Genomic DNA, 24,112 nt, shown 5'->3' on the forward strand with positions numbered 1-24,112 from the left:
TATTATATACAAACAAATTCCCGTAGTAAATACATTATATTATGTATTATCTCATCTGTGTCATACCTTGTGCTCTTTTTTTTAACGATTCGTCATATTTTACCTACACCGATAATTATGTTGAATGTATGTGTCATATAAAAATATATTATAGAAAAATACGTTGAACAGAAACGTATCTTATTTGAGTTGGACGATATTAGGATAGTTTTTTTTATTAAACAGTTAGGATGGTCAAATGGACCTCCTGATGGTAAATGGTCACCACCGACAAAAACATCGGCACTCTATGAATTGTTATCCATTCCTTACAGCGCCAATGCGACAATCTTGGGGACTAAGATGTTATATCCCTTGTAACCTTAGTTACACTGGCTTACTCACCCTTAAAACCGAAACACAATAATGCTATGTATTACACAAAGCCCTACCATAGTATTACATAACAAGATATATTCACTTAAGTAAACTCCAATACTTAATTTAAGTTTTATATACAGTATATATATATATATATAAGTTGCTAGCAAAAGTAGTCTTAGCGCCATACGTTTCAGCAATTTTATGTTTTATTCTTCTGTTTAATGAACTTGATTTAATGAATTTTAATGATTTATGAGCTTTAAGAATGATACGTTGGATATACATTTGTCTGACAGTCAGTATCTGGCTCATTGAATATAGCGTGTCCGTTGAGAAGCGATATGGCTTGAAGTGGATAACTTTTAGCAAAAGCCTTTGCGCTCTCTCAACTTCAATGAACTTAGATTTAGCAGCTCCTCCCCATACAGGAATACAGTATTCCAATATTGACTGCGCCAAAGCTTTATATATTTTATGTAATAAGGCCCATATATATATATATATATATATATATATATATATATATATATATATATATATATATTTTGCTATATAGTTGCTAAATATTTCGTAATATTATTGCAAATCATCAGTTTTGTGTCAAAATTTCGCGTGACATTTTAATTTATTGTGTTGTTTATTTAATGATAGTTTTATGATAATGTGTTACACAAACTATATATATCTATGCTTATATTATAAATGCGTAAGTAACTCTGTCTGGCTGTTACGCTTGCACGGCTAAAACACTGGACCGATTTAGATGTAATTTTGAATGAAACAAGATTGGAATCCAAGAAAGGACACAGGCTATTTTTTACCTAATACCTGCCTCCTTCCCTCTAACTAGTATTATCTCTATGTGGTTTCGTTGCTTCGTGAGCGTTACACAAGATATCTTTACAAACATTATAAATGCGAAAGTGAATTTGTTTGTTTTAATTACTAAACCTATGAAATTTTGCATACTCGTTGTCAGGGGTACAGCGAAGGTTCCCCGATCACGCAGGCGAAACCGCGCCTGGAAACTATTAACCTATAAGTTATAACTCCGGTAAAGTTTATTAAAATTATTAATTATTATATAATTAACAAGAATTACATCCACTGGCTTACGAACGAGACATGCTAATTTATGTGTAATTGCTGCTCCTAAAAACGTTACCTCACTAAAATTCGACAATACACTCACATCACAGCCCAATAAGTTTCAATCTAAAATATCTCATAAACAGAAATGTCTCCCTCAGATATGTTATGATAATTATATGTAAAGATTAGCAGTTACATAAAATCTAGTTTTAAATTTATATATTTATATGTAAATCTTTGTTACTTATGTGAGTTAATTAAAGCGCTTCCATATGATTTCATTCCATAGTGGTATTAAGTTAATTGGAGAAAATATATATATACATTTATGTGTGTATGTTTAGGATAAAATAATTACGACTGATGAATCTCCCCTAAAGGGAATAGGAAGTCATAACGATGAAAAAGATCGTTTAATTAGTAAATATTAACCGCGTAATTTGTATACTCAATTATAATACGAATATGTTTAAAAGCTGTAGAAAATTAGACGCCAAAAAATATTTTTATTTGCATTTGAATTTTTTTTTATAGAATAGGAAGTCGGACGAGCATATGGGTCACCTGATGGTAAGTGATCACCAATGCCCATAGACTTTGGCATTGTAAGAAATGTTAGTCATCGCTTACATCACCAATGCGCCACCAACCTTGGGAACTAAGATGTTATGTCCCTTGTGCCTGTAGTGGCTCACTCACTCTTCAAACCGGAACACAACAATACCAAGTAATGCTGTTTTGCGGTAGAATACCTGATAAGTGGGTAGTACCTACCCAGACGAGCTTGCACAAAGCTCTACCGCCAATATTTGATTTATTACGATACCATGCAAAATTTATAAATCACAAAGACCGTAAGTAAATATATATGAGTACACATCGCACATAGATTAGCGGTGTAAGAAATGACTCACAAGGGCACACACCGGGTGTTATACTCTGAGCCTGTAGTTACACAGGCTCACTTTTCCTCCAAACCAAAACACAGCATTTATAAATAGATAAGTGGGTGGTACTCAGATCGGCATTCACAAAGCTTTAAATACCAAGTAAAATATAAATTTATTAACTGGAATTGCTTGAAATCGTACCAGGGGTACAGACAAAGTAGGAGCACCTTCACGTTTCCTATTTCATATAACATCTAATGTTTGCGTGTTCAGGATCAATTTTCATACAAAACGCCCGAGGCCTAACCGGACCCTGATACACTTATCTTAAGGAATGCTGCAGTCAACTAAATACTAGAATCACGATTTTGAGGGACTTCTCATTACAGTAAATATTTTATTGAGTAAACTTTACACAATAAGTTTCTTCAGAGATCTAATCTTGCTTATTTATATAAACAAAATTGAAATATCTTTCTATTTAAATAACTGTCTTTTATAAACTTAATAATTGCTATTTGCAAGTTTTTTGGCCGACGGTCTGTATGTATCTTTGTCCGAAATACTCGCAAACTTAAAACGGGTTAAATTACAAATGTCAATAATTTGCTCATAATATTATTACAGGGAGTATCCTTATAATAATCAAATCAATAATATCAGTTGAGTCGTTCACAAGTTATAGCAACTTAAAATTTATGTTTCTTTAACAGCTGTCTTTAGCATACGATTACAATAAGTAAGTAAATAATTGGTAAAGATTTCTGACAATGTTATTCCGAATTATCCTTAGATAGCATAAACTTGTTTTATATCCGTTAATATTATTAGCTTTTGTTTTTTTTTATTCCATGTATAACACAAAGGCGCGAATATAACTGCCGCGGAGCACAGTAAATAATATTTATTATATTATTACTTTGAAAACCACATGGCTTAGGGAATATGTTTATAATGGAATTGTGCTATTCAGAGCTTTTCAGAATTATATAATAAAAATCTTTATACCAGTTATGCGTATCGTTTTAATGAAGTTAACTTAATTCAGTGTATATATTTTGCAACCAGTTTATGACACAAAAACGTTTTACGCAACCTTACGTAAGCGATCTTCAATTTTGTTTTATTTGATCTTCAAAAGAAGTCACTATACGAATTTGTGTAATTTTAATTTACGTGAAAGTTGTCAATAACATAACATTAGTGGAATATTTTCTCTGGCTTAAGAGATATAAAATGTTGGGTTATGATGTGGTGCACGGGGCCCCGTAGGTACAGGGGCCCCGAACCCGAGTAAGCAAGAATTCGTACGCATTAGCGTGGAGTGCGGGGGAGCGATTACCTCCGGGTGCGGAGCGCAGCACGGGACAGGCCGCGGGTGCGTTATATCAACACGATCCCGCAATCTCTCCGATTTGTGCCGAGGGCGGCCATCGTAATGGTTTTAGTGGGTAAGAATCCCACATAACCTAGTTCCCCCTCCATGGGAGCTGGGTACCTTTCTGAAGGCTTCCACTGCGTGAAAAAAAGTGACTAGATAAATCCGCAGATCCCGAGTTAGGATCTAGGGATCCGATCCGACCCGGGATTTGAATCCAGGACCTTGAATTGAATCCACGATATTCCTAAAATCTTGCCGCAAGACCGACAAGATAGTCAACATTTTTAGGATAACAGTCTAACGAATTTATTACCTTGATAATTAAGTCGTACTTTAAGCTTTAAGCTAAATGTTGTTAAATATTGTAATAAAACTAGAAGCAGCATGTCGTTAAGTACGAACCGTTAATTTGGCGTAAACTAAATCGCAATCACAATTATTGGTATGCGTTACCGTTACTTCGTAATGATCCGTTAGACTGTTATTTCAAAAAGAACATCTGTAACTATTGTGTTTGACACTTATTTGCCATCTTTACTGTATACGTCATACCTATATATATTTGTTTTTACTTTAAAACGTCAAAAACATACGAACATGTAAATGATATAGTATTATGTATGTATACGCAAAGTGGCTTGCAGCGGATGGAGACAGAGCTTAAGATCGAGCTCAATGGCGTGCCAATGGAGAGGCCTATGTCCAGCGGTGGACGACAAAGGGATAATGATGATGATGTATGGGTCGTTGGGATAACACCACAGTATAATCTTTAAGAGTTCATATTGTATCATACCATATTGTATTTGATGTGCACATCAAATACAATATGGCATTTACCATGATGGTATAGAAAACAGACTCATGGTGATACGATATTATATTATATTTTGATGCGTGTGTGTGTGATGCGTTTATATGTAAAAGAAACGTAAGGTATTAATACCAAAATACCACAAATTGCAACTTCGGTCAATGTTTTCTCTTACTTTATCGTGACTTACAAATTAGCGTCTACTTGTATCATATCTTAAAATCATAAGCCTAAACATTTTTGTTTAATATAGATCTCAACGATATTCTAAACGGCGGTGTAAACGCAACGACGTTATAAATACGTGACGCTATTATCTATGGTCTAAATACATAAGCAAGCAATTAGAAAAGTTTAAGGTCGTACGTTGAAGGTAAAGTAGACATTTCCCACGGTAGGCTACTAAATAGGCAAGTGTCCAGTGGATAATAGTGGCCATTTGCCTTAAAGACAAATTTATTACTGAACAGTGACCTGTACTTAAAAATTTAGTTTAAAATGTTGCTCCAAGTCTGTTGATTGGTTCTAAAGATAAGTATATTAAAGTTTATTGGGTTTGTATAATTCAATAAATGCTCGAGGTTTGGGTCCAGAAGGAAACTATGATTTTGATAATGTAAAATTAAAGTAAAGAAAAGAACTAACCAGTACAAGTTTCGCAGGTCAACAATATTTCCATTGCGGGAAACACATATGACAGAATTTATCCGACACATCTTCACCGCTCGTTTGTAAGATATAAACGTAAATCAACCGGTTTTAACCCCGCAATATTCAATTAAAATTAACGTTGTCTAGCCACTAAGCCATCTCATAATGTAAAAATGATAAATGTTATTATCATCATAATTCGTTTACCTTCATCCTATTTATTTTGTGACTGCGTGGCGTGATTTATAATAACGCAAGAACAAGGTTCCGGCAAACTTGTACCGCGAGCCATTTGCTGACGTCAACTCTCTATGGGTATGCCTTAGGTGGGCTAAATTCCAGCCCCCATACGAATTGTTAAGGTGCTAAGTATTGATTGAATATGTTTAACAAAAAAATCGGCTTTATGATATCCACTGGTTGAGATGGGGAGGCTCTTTTTTAGTCTTTTATTATTAAAACTAAAAATAGATAAACATATAACTGTTTCAAGGTTTGAGTTACTAATTTTAAAATTATAACACATATATGTACACAATCAAACACATACGTAAAACGTACACACATTTCCACACACAAAAATACAATGTTTACTTGGTTTTTTTTTAAATATTTTTCCTTTGTTTTTTCAATGCGTGGAATGGTTAACATTTCTTAGAATGTTAACGTTTATATGTTTCCGTGCTTTCTGAAGCACTGAAGCATAAACAGCCCACTTTTAAACTCCTGGCTACTATAGAAAATTATTTAATGAAAAACCCAATAATTATTTATTTTGCCTCAACCCATCGCCCCCGAACCTCGAGTCTCCACGGCCTTATAAGCAGCCTTCCATAATCGAAGCATTTAAAAATAGTTATGTCATAAAATTAGAAAAACATCCTTTTGACACGTAGATTTAAGATAAAACATGTACCTTCTCAACTTACAATTTCCTCGAACAGCGAGTTATCTCTCAATATATTATCAACCATTATGTACACTCAACAGCTTTCAAAGGCATCACCTTCCATATTGGGAAGGTCATACGATGACGTCACTGATATCGAATTTAGTGTCCGTCTTATATTGGTGCTTGAATTTTATTACCAAATATTATTTGCAAGTTTATGGCTAATCGAACTTGGAACATGTATACGCATATAAAAGTAATAAGTTTTACGTATTATTTTATTAGATATAAACATACGGTTAAGCTTCGCGTAAACCTTGTTACCGCAGCATCCCAGCACATACAACTGCATACACATATATGTGGATGTAAATACATATATCGTGCAAATGCCATTTTTGGGCAACGAGGCTTAATTTTTTTTTTTTTTAAATATTCATATGTTGATTTTTAATGCGATTTAGTCCAACCAAAACAGTTATTATTCTTTTTTTATCTAAATTTACTAATTTTATACAAATATTAATTTGTATGAGTTCGTGAAATGAGTGAAAGGTAAAAATGTTACACTATAGGGACTTGAATTTTTAAACTAACAAAGTAATGTCGCCTTATATTACAGAAAGCGTAGATTACTGAAGCGCTGAAAGGAAATGTTCGAAATTGCTTAAATACTGCATTGTTCGATGCAGAAAAAAACGATAATAATATATTCGTATATCACTCAATTTGACCAACATGGCGCTTCAGCGTTATTTCCTTTCCAATCTTGAAGGATCGCATTGGTGACTTTTTTTTTTTTTTTTCTTTTTCGCTAGAAAAACGCATTTACGCGTTTCCCCCACATGAGGTGGGGGGTATGTGGGGCTCGCCGGAACTGAAGGCTCCGGAATACCCACTAAAAAACCAGCGGTACCCACTCCGTCTTGTCGAAGGGTCGTCACGGGATCGCTTGCGCATCCTACCGCGACGCACCGACGGTTGGCCCGCTCAAGCGGCCTCCATTCTTAGGGGTTCTCGGGGTACTGAGTACCCCCCTAACCCCAGGGGCGCTTACGGTGGGAGAAGAAGGTGAGCATAGCGTCGGCGCCTCCTCCCCGGTCTACTCCGGCGGAGCGAATCAGCGGTGGCTGACCTCGCCTGTCGCTCTCGCTCCGCGACCTCCTTCTGCAACATAACACTCTCGCAAAAAGAGACCATCTCCATCCAACACCTCTCGCTGCCAAGCATAGCATTAATCACGCTCGGCAGCGAGATGTCTCCGCCAACTATCGCCGCTAGGGTATGCCTCTGGGGCCCTCACGCAGCACATTCCGTCAAAGTTTGATGCGCCGTGTCCATTGGCGCACCACACTCATGGCAGGAGGGTGATATCTCCTGCCTCGCTATCCCGTGCAGGTACTTACCGAAGCAGCCGTGTCCGGTAAGCACCTGCGTCAGTCTAAACGTAAGTGTGCCACTCCTTCTTGTTACCCAGCGATTCAAGTGGGGGCGGATCGCCTCCACTGTCGCCAGGCCTGCTGATGGTGATCCCAGATCCTCCTCCCATCTGCGAATGAGAGCTTGTTGGGCTACAGACCTGATTCGCCCCACCTCCGCTGATCCTAGACGGTCGCCATTCACCCTGGCTTCCACCCGAAATCGATGCACTTCCGCGAGTACCTCGGCTTGGAGTTCCCAGGGCGGATCACTCGCAAGAAGTGTCGCCGCCGTTCACGACACCGTACGGTAACCTCGTACCGCTCTCACCGCTATAACTCTCTGTGGTCTCCTCAGAAGAGCCCTATTACGAGCGGTGAGAGCGTCTACCCATATAGGTGCACCATATAGCACCATGGAGCGCAGTACATCGGCGTATAATCGCCGGCATGGTGATTCCTTTTCTATCCGGTCATCGTGAGCGACGTTCCAACTTCGGCCAGGATGGCCGCCTCTTGGAAATTTCGCCCCGTATGGCGCATTGGTGATGTAAGCGAGGGTTAACATTTCTTACAATGCCAATGTCTGTGAGCGTTGGTGACCACTTAACATCAGGTGGCCCAGATGCTCGTCCGCCTTCCTATTTAAAAAAAACACGATATGATATATAATTATATTGATAAATCTGTTTATGATTAATATACTTCGACACTTTGACTGATTTCTATGAAAGTTGGCATGTATTGTTAATTATTATGTATTTTTTTATGTTTAAGGTTTTATATTATCTATATTGTGGTGTCGTGTCAAAAACTGACACCGCAACAAGAATTTCTTTACCAACTGACCACCATGACAATTTATATTTCAGCATAGACTATATTTTAGCACACATTGTATCTTATAATAATTTACAAACGAAATACATAGACATTGCGACGCATGCATTAAGGTAGTAATGTTAAAATTAAAATTGATTTCGTATGTAAACATGAAATTCGACGAAAATATCACAAAAAAAGTGCCTTATTAAGTCCGCAAAAGTTTGTAGAGATAAAAATAATATACAGTTATATGACTTGGGGTACCGTTTTTAATTCCGCGTAAATGTACTATCAAATACATACATACTACGACATACTGGCGCCTCTTCGAATTCCTTTTTTAAAATCATTAAATTAAAATATTTTTTTAATACAATTCAAATGATATAATATGTATATTGTAAAAAAATCATTGTAGCGTATATATGTCTTTTTCTTAACATATCGCGTTATACTAGATTTTTTTTCAGCTTTGATTAAAGTAATATTAACTAATTTTGCTTAAATCTGATTTCTTATTGGTCACCGGCAACCTATGACGTAATGGGACGACCAATGAACGTTCAAATTTAAGCCAAATTAGTTAATATTAATTTGATCAGCGTTTGAGAGTTTGAAGGTTAATGGGAACCAGAATGTAGGTCTTAGCAAGAGAAATAAACATGGGATTGGTTTCAATAAAACTTGAGAACAAACATCAACATCACACAATCATACTCTTATTTAGTTTATTTGGCCTCATTATGGCTATACATAAAAACAGAGTAGATAGGCGTTATATTATGTAACTAATTTATTAAAATGACGTATATTATCTAAACACCAACATTCAAGTAACATACACATACAAACATTTTGAGCAGTGATGGCCCAGGGGTTAAAAGATGAGAATATTACCTGATTGTTTCGAGTTCAAACCTGGGCAAGCGCCACTGAATTTTCATGTGGGAAGAAAATCTGCCACGTATATCAATCGATCAACCCGCATTGGAACAGCGTAGTAGAATAAGGCTCAAATCCCAGCCCAGCAGTGGGACTTTACTTTAACTTGCTGAATATTCTTATTCAAAAATATTTTAAATGTGCACAAGTGTATAAGCTATAAAGTTCGATTTTACTAAACATTTTTCGTTTGTACATTTATTTTCTGTCATACATCGATATAATAAAGTCAAATTTGTTCTCATAAAATTTGAAAGTACAAGTTTACACGTATCTAAAAAAATAATCGTAAAATATGTATGTATTAAAAAACGGAAGAATAACAGCATAAAAGTGTTTATACACAACTAAAATGCTTCTAAATTCCAGAGTTAACTATAAAACGCCTACGCAACATAATCTGCATTTACGTCTAAGAATACCTTTAAAGATCATCGTAAATTCGTGAATTACTTGTTAAACGTATGAATAAACGTTCAAACATTAATGTGGCAAACAAAAAATATCTTGATATGTTAAACAACTCATGTGAAATTGAATGCAAAATATCATTATTTTTTTTATTTAAAATTAATATAAGCAGACTGGCAAATGCACCTTCTGATGATAAGTGGTCACCACCACTTATAGACATTGGCATTATAAGGAATAATAAACATCCCTTCATTGTTAATGCACCACCAAACGTGAGAACTAAGTTATGTCCCTTATGCTTGTAGTTTCAGTGGCTGACCAGAACAAAACCATACCAAGTAGTGCTGTTTGGCAGTAGAATGGCTGATGAATGGCTAATAATTAGCAGAACGGTTACAAAATCTTACCACTAAATTTTATTACCAAAATAACACACACAAATGAAACACTCGAGTAAAAATCCATATCATATATTAACTAAATAAATTTACTTCTTTGATATTAAACAAGAAACTTTGCGCATGCCCTGCCGTGCAACTTAAAACATTAATCTCTACAAAGATATGGCGACCAATGCTCCCGGATTTACTTGTACTATACGAACAATTCACACGCAGCTAGCAAACGTTAACTACTTAAAAATCAAATTAATTCAGTTCTAGTACGTAATAGAATGACTGAACGAACAAAGTGTGTTATTGTATTGATATTTGAGTTACGAAAATATATAATAAACAATCTATATTAAAATCAGCGACTAATTGTCCTTTGCTTTGTATATCCTCTGAATATTTTAGCTCTTTTCGAATTTTGGCCACTGCAACCAATTTTAAACGAAAATCAACGCAGAAGAAATTACAGTGATACACACATACGTTTCCGATTCTATTCCGATCCAACTTCTACCACAACTGCTGGTGTTAGTAGAATAGGAAAATGGTGAAACGATAACAATTAAACAAGCTTGAACCCCAACGTACTATCGGCTACTATTTATACCCAAAACGTGATTTTTATAGGTTTTACCTAACACCCTTGAGACTTTCTATAGTAACACTCGTTGCTTAGCCGCCTGTCAAAACATGGGTGAAGTCGCGGGCGATAACTAGAATAATTTATGTTTGCAATTATAACTGATTCCCTATTTCTTTTAATACATTAAAATTTATTACTGGAATTAAATATAACTAAAGTGTTTCTAAAATATTTATATGAATTGTCTTGTCCCTATATGTTATACATTTACCTAGTAATTACATAAAATGATAATAATGTCCTCCAGACCGATTCCGGCCACGGCAGCCAATCTCAAGAGAGATTATAGGCGCAATACCAACGGCTTTTACGTGCTTTCCGAGGCACAACTTCCAGACTCCGGGCTGCTACTGAGATTTTTTGTCAGACAAACTCAGTAATTTTTTATTGGGATTAGAAACGAGGACCACTAGCCCAACGAGGCAGTCCTAAAATAATACAAAACCTTGGCATAATCGTCCAATACTGGTGTCAAAAATTTTAAGAGCTTGACAGGCTATAAATTATGGACGCTATGGCAAAAACAGTAACTAAAATCCACGAAATAGCTGAGACTCCAATAAAAGTCTACGAAGTGTCGTAAAAAAACCCCCATAAAATATTAATGATGTCGTTGAAAATTAAAAAAAAAAACATCGGACCATGATACTAATAATAAAAAAAGGTTAGTATTATTTGTTTGTTTTTACAGATTTCACGCAAAAACTACTATTCCAATTGAGGCGAAACTTTTATATTATATTGGGTTTTAGTTTTACGTCAGACAAGGGCTATTAATATGTTGCATATTTTTTGAGATAAATCGTAATATGTTGACGTACTCTGAGAGAAAATTGCCTGTCCAGGCGCTTTAAAAACGAATGCTGCCTTAACTGTAGTAGATACAAAAATCTTTACATGATAGATATATAAGTATCTTAAATTTCTATAGAAAAATCTGCAATAGCATATACCTATCTTTTATTGATAACTCACAGTAAACATATTAAAAAAATTACGACTACGTGAGTTTAATTTAATTGTCACAAACTGGTAACAGCCTATGAATGTTCCACTGCTGGGCTAAGGCCTCCTCTCCCTTTTTGAGGAGAAGGTTTGGAGCTTATTCCACCACGCTGCTCCAATGCGGGTTGGTGGAATACACATGTGGCAGAATTTCAGTGAAATTAGACACGTGGAGGTTTCCTCATGATGTTTTCCTTCACAGTAAAGCACGAGATGAATTATAATCACGAATTAAGCACATGAAAATTCAGTGGTGCTTGCCCGGGTTTGAACCCACGATCATCGGTTAAGATTCACGCGTTCTTACCACTGGGCCATTTTGGTTGTCACAAACTATTATTGTATATTATGTAGATAAATATTTCAAGCGTATACTTTTAGAGAATTCTACGAGATAAATAAACGCGTAAAAATAATTAGGGCGATTTTACGATGCATTAGGAATACAAGCGGATACATTGGCCAGCAATTTTTTTTCTTATCAGTAAACAATATATAAAACCTCATATTACCCGTACAAATTCAGGTATTAGTTAGAAATAAAGTTGTCAATCAATCATAATTCATTGTAAAATTACTTTCGTAGTTCCCAGCATATTTCATAGAACATGGAATGTGAAAATTATTACATAAATTTATGACGTTGTAAATCAGGTGCTAATCCTATCTATTTTAGTGTAGGTTGAAATAATGAAACTGAGTGAACAAACAATGGTTCTTATAACATTTGGGTCTTTCGCGCCAAATCTCTGACGTGTTTTAATTACACTGAAAGAAAAACAACGATATATTTTTTTTCTTAAACTTTATTAACAATTATGAGTGACCATTAATTAATTTATTACTTGCTGAAAATTAATTTTTTGTTTACAGTTTTAGCTTCGATGATTGCTTAACAATGACAATACTTATATTATATTATTTTTTATAATGCTTAAAACACTTTGAGACAAAATGGTCTAGTGGATAAAACACGTAAATCTCAAGGTTGTTGGTTCAAACCCACGCAAGTAACAAAAAATGTTTATGTGCTTAATTTATGCTTAACATCTTGTGGTCGGCGGTGAATGAAAATATCTTGAGGACACCCGTATGTGCCCGATTAGAACCTATCACTGCCTTTTTTATGTCATAGGTAGTCAAAAATAGAAAGCATAAAATATCCCACAAGTGGGATTTGAAAGAACCTTCATTTATAACTATAGCACGATTGAGAAACGTGTTGAAACGACAAAGTAACATATATTTAAGCGTGTCTTTGCTTGTCGATATTAAAAAATAGTTGATGAATTGAAAGATAAAAATTAAAAGTGCTTATTTATGATATTTTGTAACGTCGTATAAAAACAATACAATGGCAACAAGTGCAGACTTGACAAATACATTGCTTACATACCTATGGACATATATTGGCTGTACTTTAAATACACAAATCATAGAAAAAACTAACAACGTTTTCTTATATATTTTAGTTGTAGTTGTGATATTTTTAAACACGTGTTTCAACGTAAAAGCGAATCTTACAAAATTTTTACTGTTTTTATATATTATTTAAACAAGTAAAAGTTCTAAAATCAATTTTAATTATTAATATCTGCAATTACTTTTCAAACGCGTAAGTTCTTGCCTCCCAGGTCATCAACTAGGTTACATACTAACCTAGTTGATGACCTGACCTTCGGAACAAACAGTTAAAATATAAAAAAACGACTTTTTGGTAGCGAAAAATTAATATAATCATAAATATTTATTTTATTTAATACTACACTTGAATGTACATACTTAATAACGTATCAACACCCAAATTAAAATATTTATTAAACATTTTTGCGTTTGTGTAGCAACAAAAGTCACCTTTTTTACGCTTGAGAAACGCATTTCGCGTTTGCTACCGTTACAAAAACAAAAGTCTGCCTTAAGTTGTACGAGTTATTTATATCGATTAATCATTTCAGTTTAATCGGTTTCCGAGAGGCAGAAGCGATGACGAGCTAATGTGACATACCGATACTGATCATCATTACCATAAATATGTCAAGGCTTGTCAGTCACAGGCGAAGTTGCGCACACGCATGCTATATTTATTCTGAAACACCTGTGGGTATTCAACTATGATACGCTATGATAACTATGACTTGCTTGAGTTTAGTACATATTTATGTGTGTGTGCTATTGTTAACATTAGTTGAATAAAATTTTACTTTGTAAAATTTTTATTGAAAGAGAAGTGTACCTTATGCTATTTTCTGTACCTCTACAAACGGGTATGGGTATATATAAAGATTTCATTTTGATCGGTAGAGTAGTTAATAGGTGAAAGCGTAACAACTAACTAACTAAGCTAAATAAGCAAACTTTCGCATTTATAGTATTAGTATGGATTGAAATTTGGATTATTTAAATTTTTTCCAGTTACGAACACAACAAGTTTAGCAATGAGTAATTACCTATTTTACCTTGAAGGCCATTTAATATGTATACAATAGCGTGGATTTCGTGTTATTTGTTTAAATAAATTATTTCTGTTTCTTGACAAACCTTAATTGTCTTAAGTAAAAAACACGTTCAAAAATATAATTTATAACATAATACGCAATGGTTTTATGCTCTGCCAAGCGATGTAAAGTCGCAGGTTCGATCCTGACATTGAGCTATTGTCACCCCCGCTAACACAATCTTTACGCTTAATTGGAAGAATAAATAGGAATATAAGTAATACCTCAAATGGGCGTCGCTATTATTCATTAAATAAATACATGTATATTTATTGATTGTTTATTAAAACAATTTATAATAAATACTCAACTCTTTAATACTCTCGTAACCTCTGGTGGTGTTGGTATATTTCATAACCAAAGAGTATGACATTTAAAGAGGTTGTAGGCTTTTGGGTGCGATACAATCATCAGTCGTTCTACGGCCGCAAAGCAATACCTTCGTATATTGTATAACTAAGTATAAGTTGTATAACTTCGTTTCGGTTTGATTGGTGAGTGAGCCAGTATAGTGACAGGTACGATATCTTAAATCCAGTGGATGGCGGCGCATTACCGGTGTTAAAAATGTCCTCTCTGCTAGTGTCTATAGGCGAAGATGAGAATTACCACCAAACGGCCAAAGTGGTCGTCTCCCTTACCATCACACCACGCTATTATAATTATGTGCAGCTTTATTTGAATATTTGTTTATTTAGAATTGTCATTCATAAATGTAATATTAGCTTCATTTGTAATTAATGTTTTAACGATGCTGAGCTGAAATCTGTTTACTCTGTGATTTCCGTGTACTATTCAATAATATTTTGTTATTCGCAACAGAGAGTGCGTGGGCGTAGATTATTCATGCAAAACTACTTGTGTAGGCACGAAGGATTTTGTTCTCGTTTGATGCGGGTGAATAAAAAATTTAAGTGTTTCACGGACAAACGCGTAAGCAATTATAATAAGAATAATTTAGTTTGTGCTTATAATAATAAAATTCTGTTCAAAGTTTAAATAGTTGAAGTATGTAAAAATATTATATATATTGCAATGAAGTTCAAGGGATATTAAAATTTGTAAAAAATGTTTTTGTATGTTATATATATATTTTTTTTTATAATATAAATATTTTTTTGGAATAGTTAATCGTTTGTTGTATTTCCTTATCCTATTTAGTTGCATCTTCATGAATAATAATTTGCCAAACCTTTTTGGCTGCCTGCCTGCCTGAAGCCAAATCTTGAGAATGTTTTAGCTGATTAGTTGATTCTGTACAACCATTCGTATTATTATTTACTTAGAATATATAATAAATTAAGGCAATTACAAATAATTGTATACATATTTATTCAAGAATAATATAAATAAATTATTATATAGATCAATAGGATAATTCTTATGTATTAATTACTTCCTAAGCCGTATGCGTAACAAACAAACAACTCATGGATGCATTTATAATATTAGTTATTATATACAGTATAACAGTAGCAGCCTGTGTCCCACTGCTGGGCTAAGGCCTCCTCTCCCTTTTTGAGGACAAGATTTGGAGATTATTCCACCGCGCTACTCCAATGCGGGTTGGTGGAATACACATATGGCAGAATTGTAGTGAAATTCGACACATGTAGATTTTCTTACAATGTTTTCGTTTACCGTCAAGCACGAGATGAATTATAGTAACAAATTTAGCAAATGAAAATTCAGTAGTGCTTGTCCACGTTTGAACCCACGATCATCGGTTAAGATTCACGCGCTCTTACCACTAGGCTATCTCGGCTTTTACATAACAGTATAAATATTATTATAATATGAATTGGTTTTTAAATAAATGATTGTAAAAAATAATAATGTCACATTCTGTTCGAGGTAGATATTATGAATGAGGCTTACTGGAACCTTCACACTGACTGAGAATATTAAAGGCCAATGAAAACTTAGACTATTGACTATTATAGCGTGACCTTTAACTAATCAATCAATACGAGACTGAATTTATGTTCAATACATAACAATTATGACGTACTAACAAAAAAATTCTTAAACATTTTTTTTATATAAATTACACTGGCCTCCAAAAAAATCGACCCACCTACATTTTTTGTAAAAAAGCTATCGTATGGTTTTAAACTACCACATATTTATATTTTTAAGATTGATAATGAAAAAATGCAATTGTAGGATTGTACAAAATCAGAAATAGTGCGCAAAAAATAGGTTTTTAGGTAAATATGTGACAAAACACGAAAACACAAAATTTTACGCAATTTTATTTTTTTGTGTACAAAACGATGATGCCGTTTGTTTTTAAATTTGGGTGCCTAAATCTTACTTTAATAGGGAGTGTTTCCTCCTCTTGACCTAATCACTGCCTGCATACGCCTATTAAGTGACCTGATTAGCTTTTTAATGTCTTCCTGTGGGGTCCGTTGCCATTCTTCAGTTAGGGCAGCTTCCAGTTGATTTAGGGTTTCTGGAATTGGATTTCGTGCTCGAACCGTACGTTTTAGCTGGTCCCAGAGGTGCTCTATCGGGTTTAAGTCCGGACTATTGGCTGGCCACTGCATAACTGGAATTTCGACTTCCCTGAGATAGTCTTTAACAATTCTAGCGACGTGAGGTCGTGCGTTGTCGTGCATAAGTTGGAAATTATCCCCAATATATCCAGCGTAAGGCATCACATGAGGCTCCAGAATGTCCGTTATGTAAGTTTCAACATTAACAGCACGATTACGGAAAAAAACCAGCTCTGTGCGTCCCGTCAAAGAAATACCTCCCCAAAACATTGTAGAGCCTCCACCAAATCGGACTGTTTCTCGAATGCAACACTGAGAGTAGCGTTCTCCTGGCCTTCGCATGACGTTACGTCGTCCATCAGAGCCTACTAGAGAAATTCGGCTTTCATCACTGAACAATACTGTCTCCCATTGGTCCAGTGTCCAATCGACGTGCTGCCTAGCAAATTGTAGTCTTGCTTGTCGATGGGTTGCTGTGAGTTTTGGTCCTGTTGCTGGCTTGTGAGGGGTTAAGTTTTGCTCTCGAAGTCTTCTTCTTACAGTATTTTCACTCACAGACACTCCACGACTTTCTCGGAGTCTACCTTGAACGTCAACAGCCGAAAGATGTCGGTTTCTTAAAGACGTCAAATCAATAAAACGGTCATCGGTCGGGTTCGTGACACGCCCCCTGCCAGATCCTGGTCTCCGGCGATACTCTCCAGTCTCCAAGTAGCGTTTGTACACTCTTCGCACCGCTGAACGACTTAATTTTAGTGTTCTAGCCACATTTCGCTGACTTAACCCCTCATGAATAAGAGCTACGATTTGAGCAGCTTCTGCTTCAGTAGTATCCATTTTTTATGTTTAAACTTATTAAAATTATTGTTTCAACAAAGTTTCATACACTTAATCAATAATAAACATCGAACCGAGATGACTCCGCGTTAAGAACTGGAAATAAACTAACCATGCACTTTGTGCACAAAGTAACGTTTTCTTATCAATACTTTAAAAATATTCCAAATATCCTCAATAACACTTACAACTCCTCCAAATCAATATCAAGTGGGTAATAAAATGTTAAATGTATGTCCCATAAGTAAAACAATCCACCTAGGTCGTCGCATAGTTAAGATAACAACTTTGTAAGTAAAAAAATACGGGTGGGTCGATTTTTTTGGCGGCCAGTGTAGTTTATTTATGAGTTAATTTTATAATTTAGCCTAAACTTTTATTTACGTAAAAGTTAATTTGAAATTCTCACGTCGAAAAGATCGTATCGAGTTAGACGCAGAAAAAAATGTTATAAAAAGTTATCTCATGTTTCCGTCTAGCGTATTTGACCAAAATTAAATTATTATAATTTTTTAAAAAGAATATATAAATTATATAATTAACAATGACTATTATTAATACGATTTTAGTGACTTGTATTATATATATAGCATTTTATTCTCTGTCAGACTGATGCCACTACAATATTTCTTGAAATAAAAACTATCTATAATAAATATTATTTTTCACCTGTTTTAAATCAATGAAGCGTGTTTCGGAAACGACTGTGATGATTTGTCTCTAATTTTGTATTTAGATTTGATTGTCGCTCCTGAAAAACAAATATTTGCACGAAAAGAAAATACTTTGTTTGGCTAGGTACTAGTTATTTAATATCTCTTTTAGTTTAATTAAAAAAATTGTATATAGGTAATGTAACTCACATTCAAACAAAAATCCACACAAAACCTCCCACCCGGTTTTGATTTGTGTAATTTTATGAAACTAGTAGTTAAAAAAGTCGACTTTTAAATTAGTCTTGTTATTACTCAACAATGTCCAATAATAATGTAAATGATATCGGAATATCTCGGTACATAAACTGAACCTAAAAAGACACTTCAACGTCGAATCATAAATAATAAAAATACAAATTGAGAACATATATATTTTTTAAATATTTTGTATGACTTATCCTGCGTTGAAAACAATCGAATTTGACACAACCGTCTTAATATTCACGACAGGTGCAAGGGCATTCACACATTACGAAAGTTTGTTTTCAATTCACATTTTTTATCAGTTAAAAAATTTTGTTCACGATTGACATATTTAAGCTTATCGTTAGTAAGTATTATTTATTCATACTTCTAAGAAGCCGAGATAGTCTTACTGTTTTAAAAACAATACAAGTAATACATACATTTATGTTAAAATCGAGACATTTTATTTACTCACGTATTAATCCGGTCAACCATAATATGGTTGACCGGATTTGAACTTGTGATTTTTGGCTAAGATCTACATATTCTATCCACTTAGCTATCATCTTTCATTTGCCTCGTTGGCTTGGTGGCTAAATGTCCTGCGCAGTTGGTTAATCTCTCTTGAGATTAGCCGCCGTGGCCAAAATCGTTCTAGGGGACATTATTATCACATTAAATAAAAAATAATTTGAAATGCTCGTTAATAAAAGTACATAGTTACGACATGTAGTCTATTTATCTATACATATACATATATTTTAGTACACAATACCACTGTGCCAATGCAGCGCTAATCAAAGCATATTCTAAGCCTGGAATTTGTTGTTACACTGGGTCAGCCTTTCTTCCGGAATATACTCGTATTACGGATTACTTAATGTAGAACGGTACTCTTGAGTATTTATTACTTTTCGTCGGTTTGGGATCTCCCATACAGTACTTTACTTTATTCTATTTATATATAAAAATATCTATATGATCATGTTCGTATTAAAATTCGAATCGATATTTCTTCAATTAAAAGTTCGTGAAATCTCAGATTGAATTACTCATATTCATTAAACAAACTTGTAATTCTAAGTCCCACGACGAAGCCCACACGCGCATTTGAAGTGTGAAGTGAACGAAATGTTAGTTCCGAGGCCATTAGCAGCAAACATTTGGGTTATTGGGTAAATATGTAGAATTATTCGAAATGTTCCTTGCAGTATATTTCTTAAAAACGTTGGTGGGTTAAGTTTTTTATACTACTAGCTAACACCTGACATGCATTGCAATGAAATATTTTTTTGCAACCAATTATCCGATAAGACGCAGTACCTAATGTACGTTCATGCTATTATATACATAATAAGTTGGATGAGCCATGTTTCATCGGATTCCGGGCTATCAGGAATTAAGATAAACCCAATAAGATTTTGTTAACCCGATCCCGACTTCAACCCAGGATCTATGGCCCGATAAATGAGCTACTAGAACTTATTATATAGTTATTTAATATTATTTATCTTTTGTATATTGATATCTTTATTTTTTTACTAGCAAATATCACACACATTGTCCTTTATATAGGCTAGAGGGTATAATCGTGAAAACAGCATTTGAACTATATTAATCTTAAGCAAATAAACTAAGCTTTATATATAAAACAGCACAAATTTCATAAATATCGCTGCGTACAAAATTAGTTACTATCATCATCTTTAAATTCAATGGTTGTCATAATAAAATTATACAGTATATGAAAACTTCTTGGTAACGAGGGTATTATATGTAAAGTCATGGTCTGAATATGTCAACCATATACATAAACAGTTAGCATATCATAAGTAACGGGGCGTCGATGGAAGTCGCGTGCTGCTATTAGCTTAACACGCTATGACGCTTACTGTAAACACGGGTTAACAAGATACGTGGTGTAAATTATAGGTGATAGCGGAACTGGAAGGCCTCCTCTTCTAATAATATATTTCGTAGCAATTTACTTTAGTGGTGGTACCACCCACTCATCAGATATTCTACTACAAAACAGCAGTACTCGATATTGTTGTTTTCCGGTTTGAAGGGTGAGTGAGCCAGTGTAATTACAGGCACAAGGGACATAACATCTTAATTCCTAAGGTTAGTGTGCATTGGTGATGTAAGCGATGTTTAACATTTCTTAGAATGCCAATGTCTATGGGCGTTAATGACCACTTACCATCAGGTGGCCCATGTGCTCCTCTGCCTTCCTATTCTATAAAACTTACACTTTTTTCACGTTGTATGCTTTATATTGATTTTACACGAGGAAAATAGCCAAGACTTAAAGCCAGTCTAATGAAAAATACGATTGAGTTTATACATAGAGTTTACACCTGCATACGAAGCTTTCTTCTTTTTCGTGCTAGAAATCAATCTATTTCAATGGATTGGCTTGATCTATGACTTAAGGATAATCCAATGTAAATTGTCTCCATTTAGACGAAGCCAATATTGGATTGGCTTAGTGGATTGGCTCCGTTTTTATCCTCGTGTAAGTGCATCATTACTGATCGTTCGTCATGGTATCAATCATCACTTGCAACACGTTAAAATATCCTCACAATATTTTCAGCGATAAGCGCAAGCAATAAACATGGAAAATCAATGCTATTTGCCCGGATTCGAAACGATTCGTGTCATCCGCTGAGCTATTTCGGCTGAGATCATTAACTAGAATGTAACGTTTTTAATATTTATATGATGAATATATGTATTAATTAAACAATCCACTTAAAGCGCTGTACGTTTCTCCTTGTAAACTTTTCGATGCCGCAAATGTGACCGTTTTCATTTTAAACTTGTGTGAATATAAGAGTTCTTGATAATAATCTTCAAGCGCTTTATTTATTAGGTGATAGTAATTACGTCGTGGACAATTATAAATGAATATTGCACTCTTCGTAAAACAGTTACGATTAAAAAAATACATATTAAATATGTTTCATATATTGTTTAATACTTATTTTTAATATTTTAAAGCTTATTTTTAATATTTTTCAGGATCGCAATAGAAAAGGTCTGATGATGAATATAAACTTTACCTATTAAGCTTTCAATACACTGCCGACCACGTATTTTTTTTTATAGAATAGGACGGCGAACGATCATATGGGCCACCTGAAGTGGTCACCAACGCTCATAGACATTGGCATTGCAAGAAATATTAACCATCGCTTACATCACCAATGTGCCACCAACCTTGGGAACTAAGATGTTATGTCCCTTGTGCCTATAATTACATTGGCTCACTAACCCTTCAAACCGGAACACAACAATACCAAGTACTGCTGTTTCGCGGTAGAATATCTCATGAGTGGGTGGTACCTACCCAGACGAGCTTGCACAAAGCTCTACCACCAGTGAATCAATATGTTATGTCCCTTGCGTCATTACACAAACACATGTACTGGCTCACTCGTAATTCAAACCTGAATACATAAATGCGTTTATCTAAGCTATTCGTCTTAAGCTTCGAAACAAATATATTAATTATGTATTACAATCAGATACAGTCTTTTAAAATAGCCGAATGTCTTATCAGTTTCATCTCAAATAGTGCACGATTTCGATATTATTATCAATCGCTCATCGTCTCGTCAGATAAAATTCTCATTATTAATTAATATCAGTCTAACATTAGCTTGTCATTAAAGATCTATAAATAATATAGAAGGCAATGTCTTGACTGCTCAAAATTGTTTAGCTGAAATTATAAGTCTTGTAATTTTGAGGACATTTTAGTTAGAAGATATCTATGAGAGGATTTTGATTTTCAATTTTTTGTAATCACTTACGGTTAGGGCTTTGTGGAAATCTGAGTAGATAGATAATATCTAGCATTGTTGTGTTCCGGTTTGCCAGTGTAACTCTAGGCGCAAGGGACACATGGCTGGTTGTGAACACTATTCATCCGATGGTCCATTTGCTAGTCCGCATTCAGGTTAAAAAAAAAAAGTGCGACATCTTTTCATGTCATTGTTTATAATTGTTTATTTGCACAAAAATAATAATGCACACAACATATTATAAAGTGAATTATATTGTATGATCGTTGCTAATCTCGCATCCGTTAGTTCATACACCTTGGCCTGATTCGAGTCACAATAAGGCACGTACGACATGAAACACCTAATCGTTTGACGGTTATTTTTTTTTAAATCTATTTCAATACTATATATATATATATATATATATATATATATATATACATATATATATATATATATATATATATATATATATATATATATATATATATATATGTATATATATATTTCAATACTCTTGATGATAATGATATATTTATTGATGATAATGTCCTTTTGACTTGGTCAAAGTGAAATTCATCACATGTCGTATCTACGTTTTGACACGTATTTACTTCTTACCGAGGAGACCAGGACCCTCTTAAAACATCGTGAGGAAACCTGCATGTGTCTAATTTCATTGAAATTATCCCACATGTGTATTCTACCAACACGCATTGGAGCAGCGTGGTGGAATAAGCTCCAAACCTTCTCCTCAAAAGGGAGAGGAGGCCTTAGCCCAGCAGTGGGACATTCACAGGCTGTTAGTGTAATGTCCTCTTGACCGATTTCGGCCACGGCGGCCAATTTCAAGAGCAATTAGCTAACTGCGCAGGACATGTTATAGTGCACAAGTGTAAGCGCAAGCATTTATGCACTTACTATTCTATTCTTTTACTCTCATAATCCGGTTCAGGAGCACTGCAAATGGTTGTACGTGCTTTCCGAAGCACAGGAATGTACATACTTCCAACTCCTAGAGTCCAGGCTGGTAATGAGGATCTTCGACAGGAAAACCCAATAACTCTTTTTTGGCCCTACATATAAAATAAAATTGTCGAAGTATATATTTTTTTAAATCATCATATACGTAATTTATTATCTGTGTATCTACTACACTAATAACCATTTAAACAAATATTTTTTGTCCATTTAATTTTGTCTTATCTCATATATAAACAACAAATGTCATAACAAAATTTGGTTAGAAGAACTTTTTTTATATTTCGAACATATTCGAAATTAAAAACAATCGCAGATCATAAACATTTAAATTAGGAACGTATCCTCATTTTACTATAATGTATGTGTCATTGTGCATGTGTACTTGTGTACTGACAAAGTAACAGTCGTGCAAAACTATGATTGACGTTTTCATAGTAGCTTTTAACATGCAACACTATTTAGATTTGGGTCAATCATTCTATGTATTATTTATGGCTCTATCTTCAGTAATACCGGTGAAGAAAATGTTTTGCCGGAACAATATTATCATTTGGTCGAATAATATTATTCGTATTTTAAAATTATTTTCGATGGATTACAAATTGAAAAAAAAAAACAATTAATTAATTAATTTTTAAACAGAATAATAACTTGTTAAATTATTTGAAAAAATGAGAACTATTTAAAGATGAGGCTCAGCTCCGCAACTCTAGTGTACTTATTGATAGCTGCGCATGTAGTTGAATATCATCAGACAGAAAAAAACACAACAAACATTACGTTTAATAAATTAAAAAAAATGCACGTTAAAAAAAACAAATGAACGTTACAAAGAAAGTCACGATGACTTCAAGTTAAATAAAAGTAGTACAGATTT

The 24,112-nt window shown here is 34.3% G+C and overlaps 1 protein-coding gene across 3 annotated transcripts in view; it reads left to right on the plus strand.

Moving 5' to 3' along the window:
• Positions 1–24,112, plus strand: part of LOC126774334 (uncharacterized) — a 119,639-nt gene that overhangs the window by 7,271 nt on the left and 88,256 nt on the right. The window lies entirely within an intron of this gene.

The sequence above is a fragment of the Nymphalis io genome, chromosome 16, assembly GCF_905147045.1.
Source record: "Nymphalis io chromosome 16, ilAglIoxx1.1, whole genome shotgun sequence".
Classification (NCBI taxonomy): Eukaryota; Metazoa; Arthropoda; class Insecta; order Lepidoptera; family Nymphalidae; genus Nymphalis; species Nymphalis io.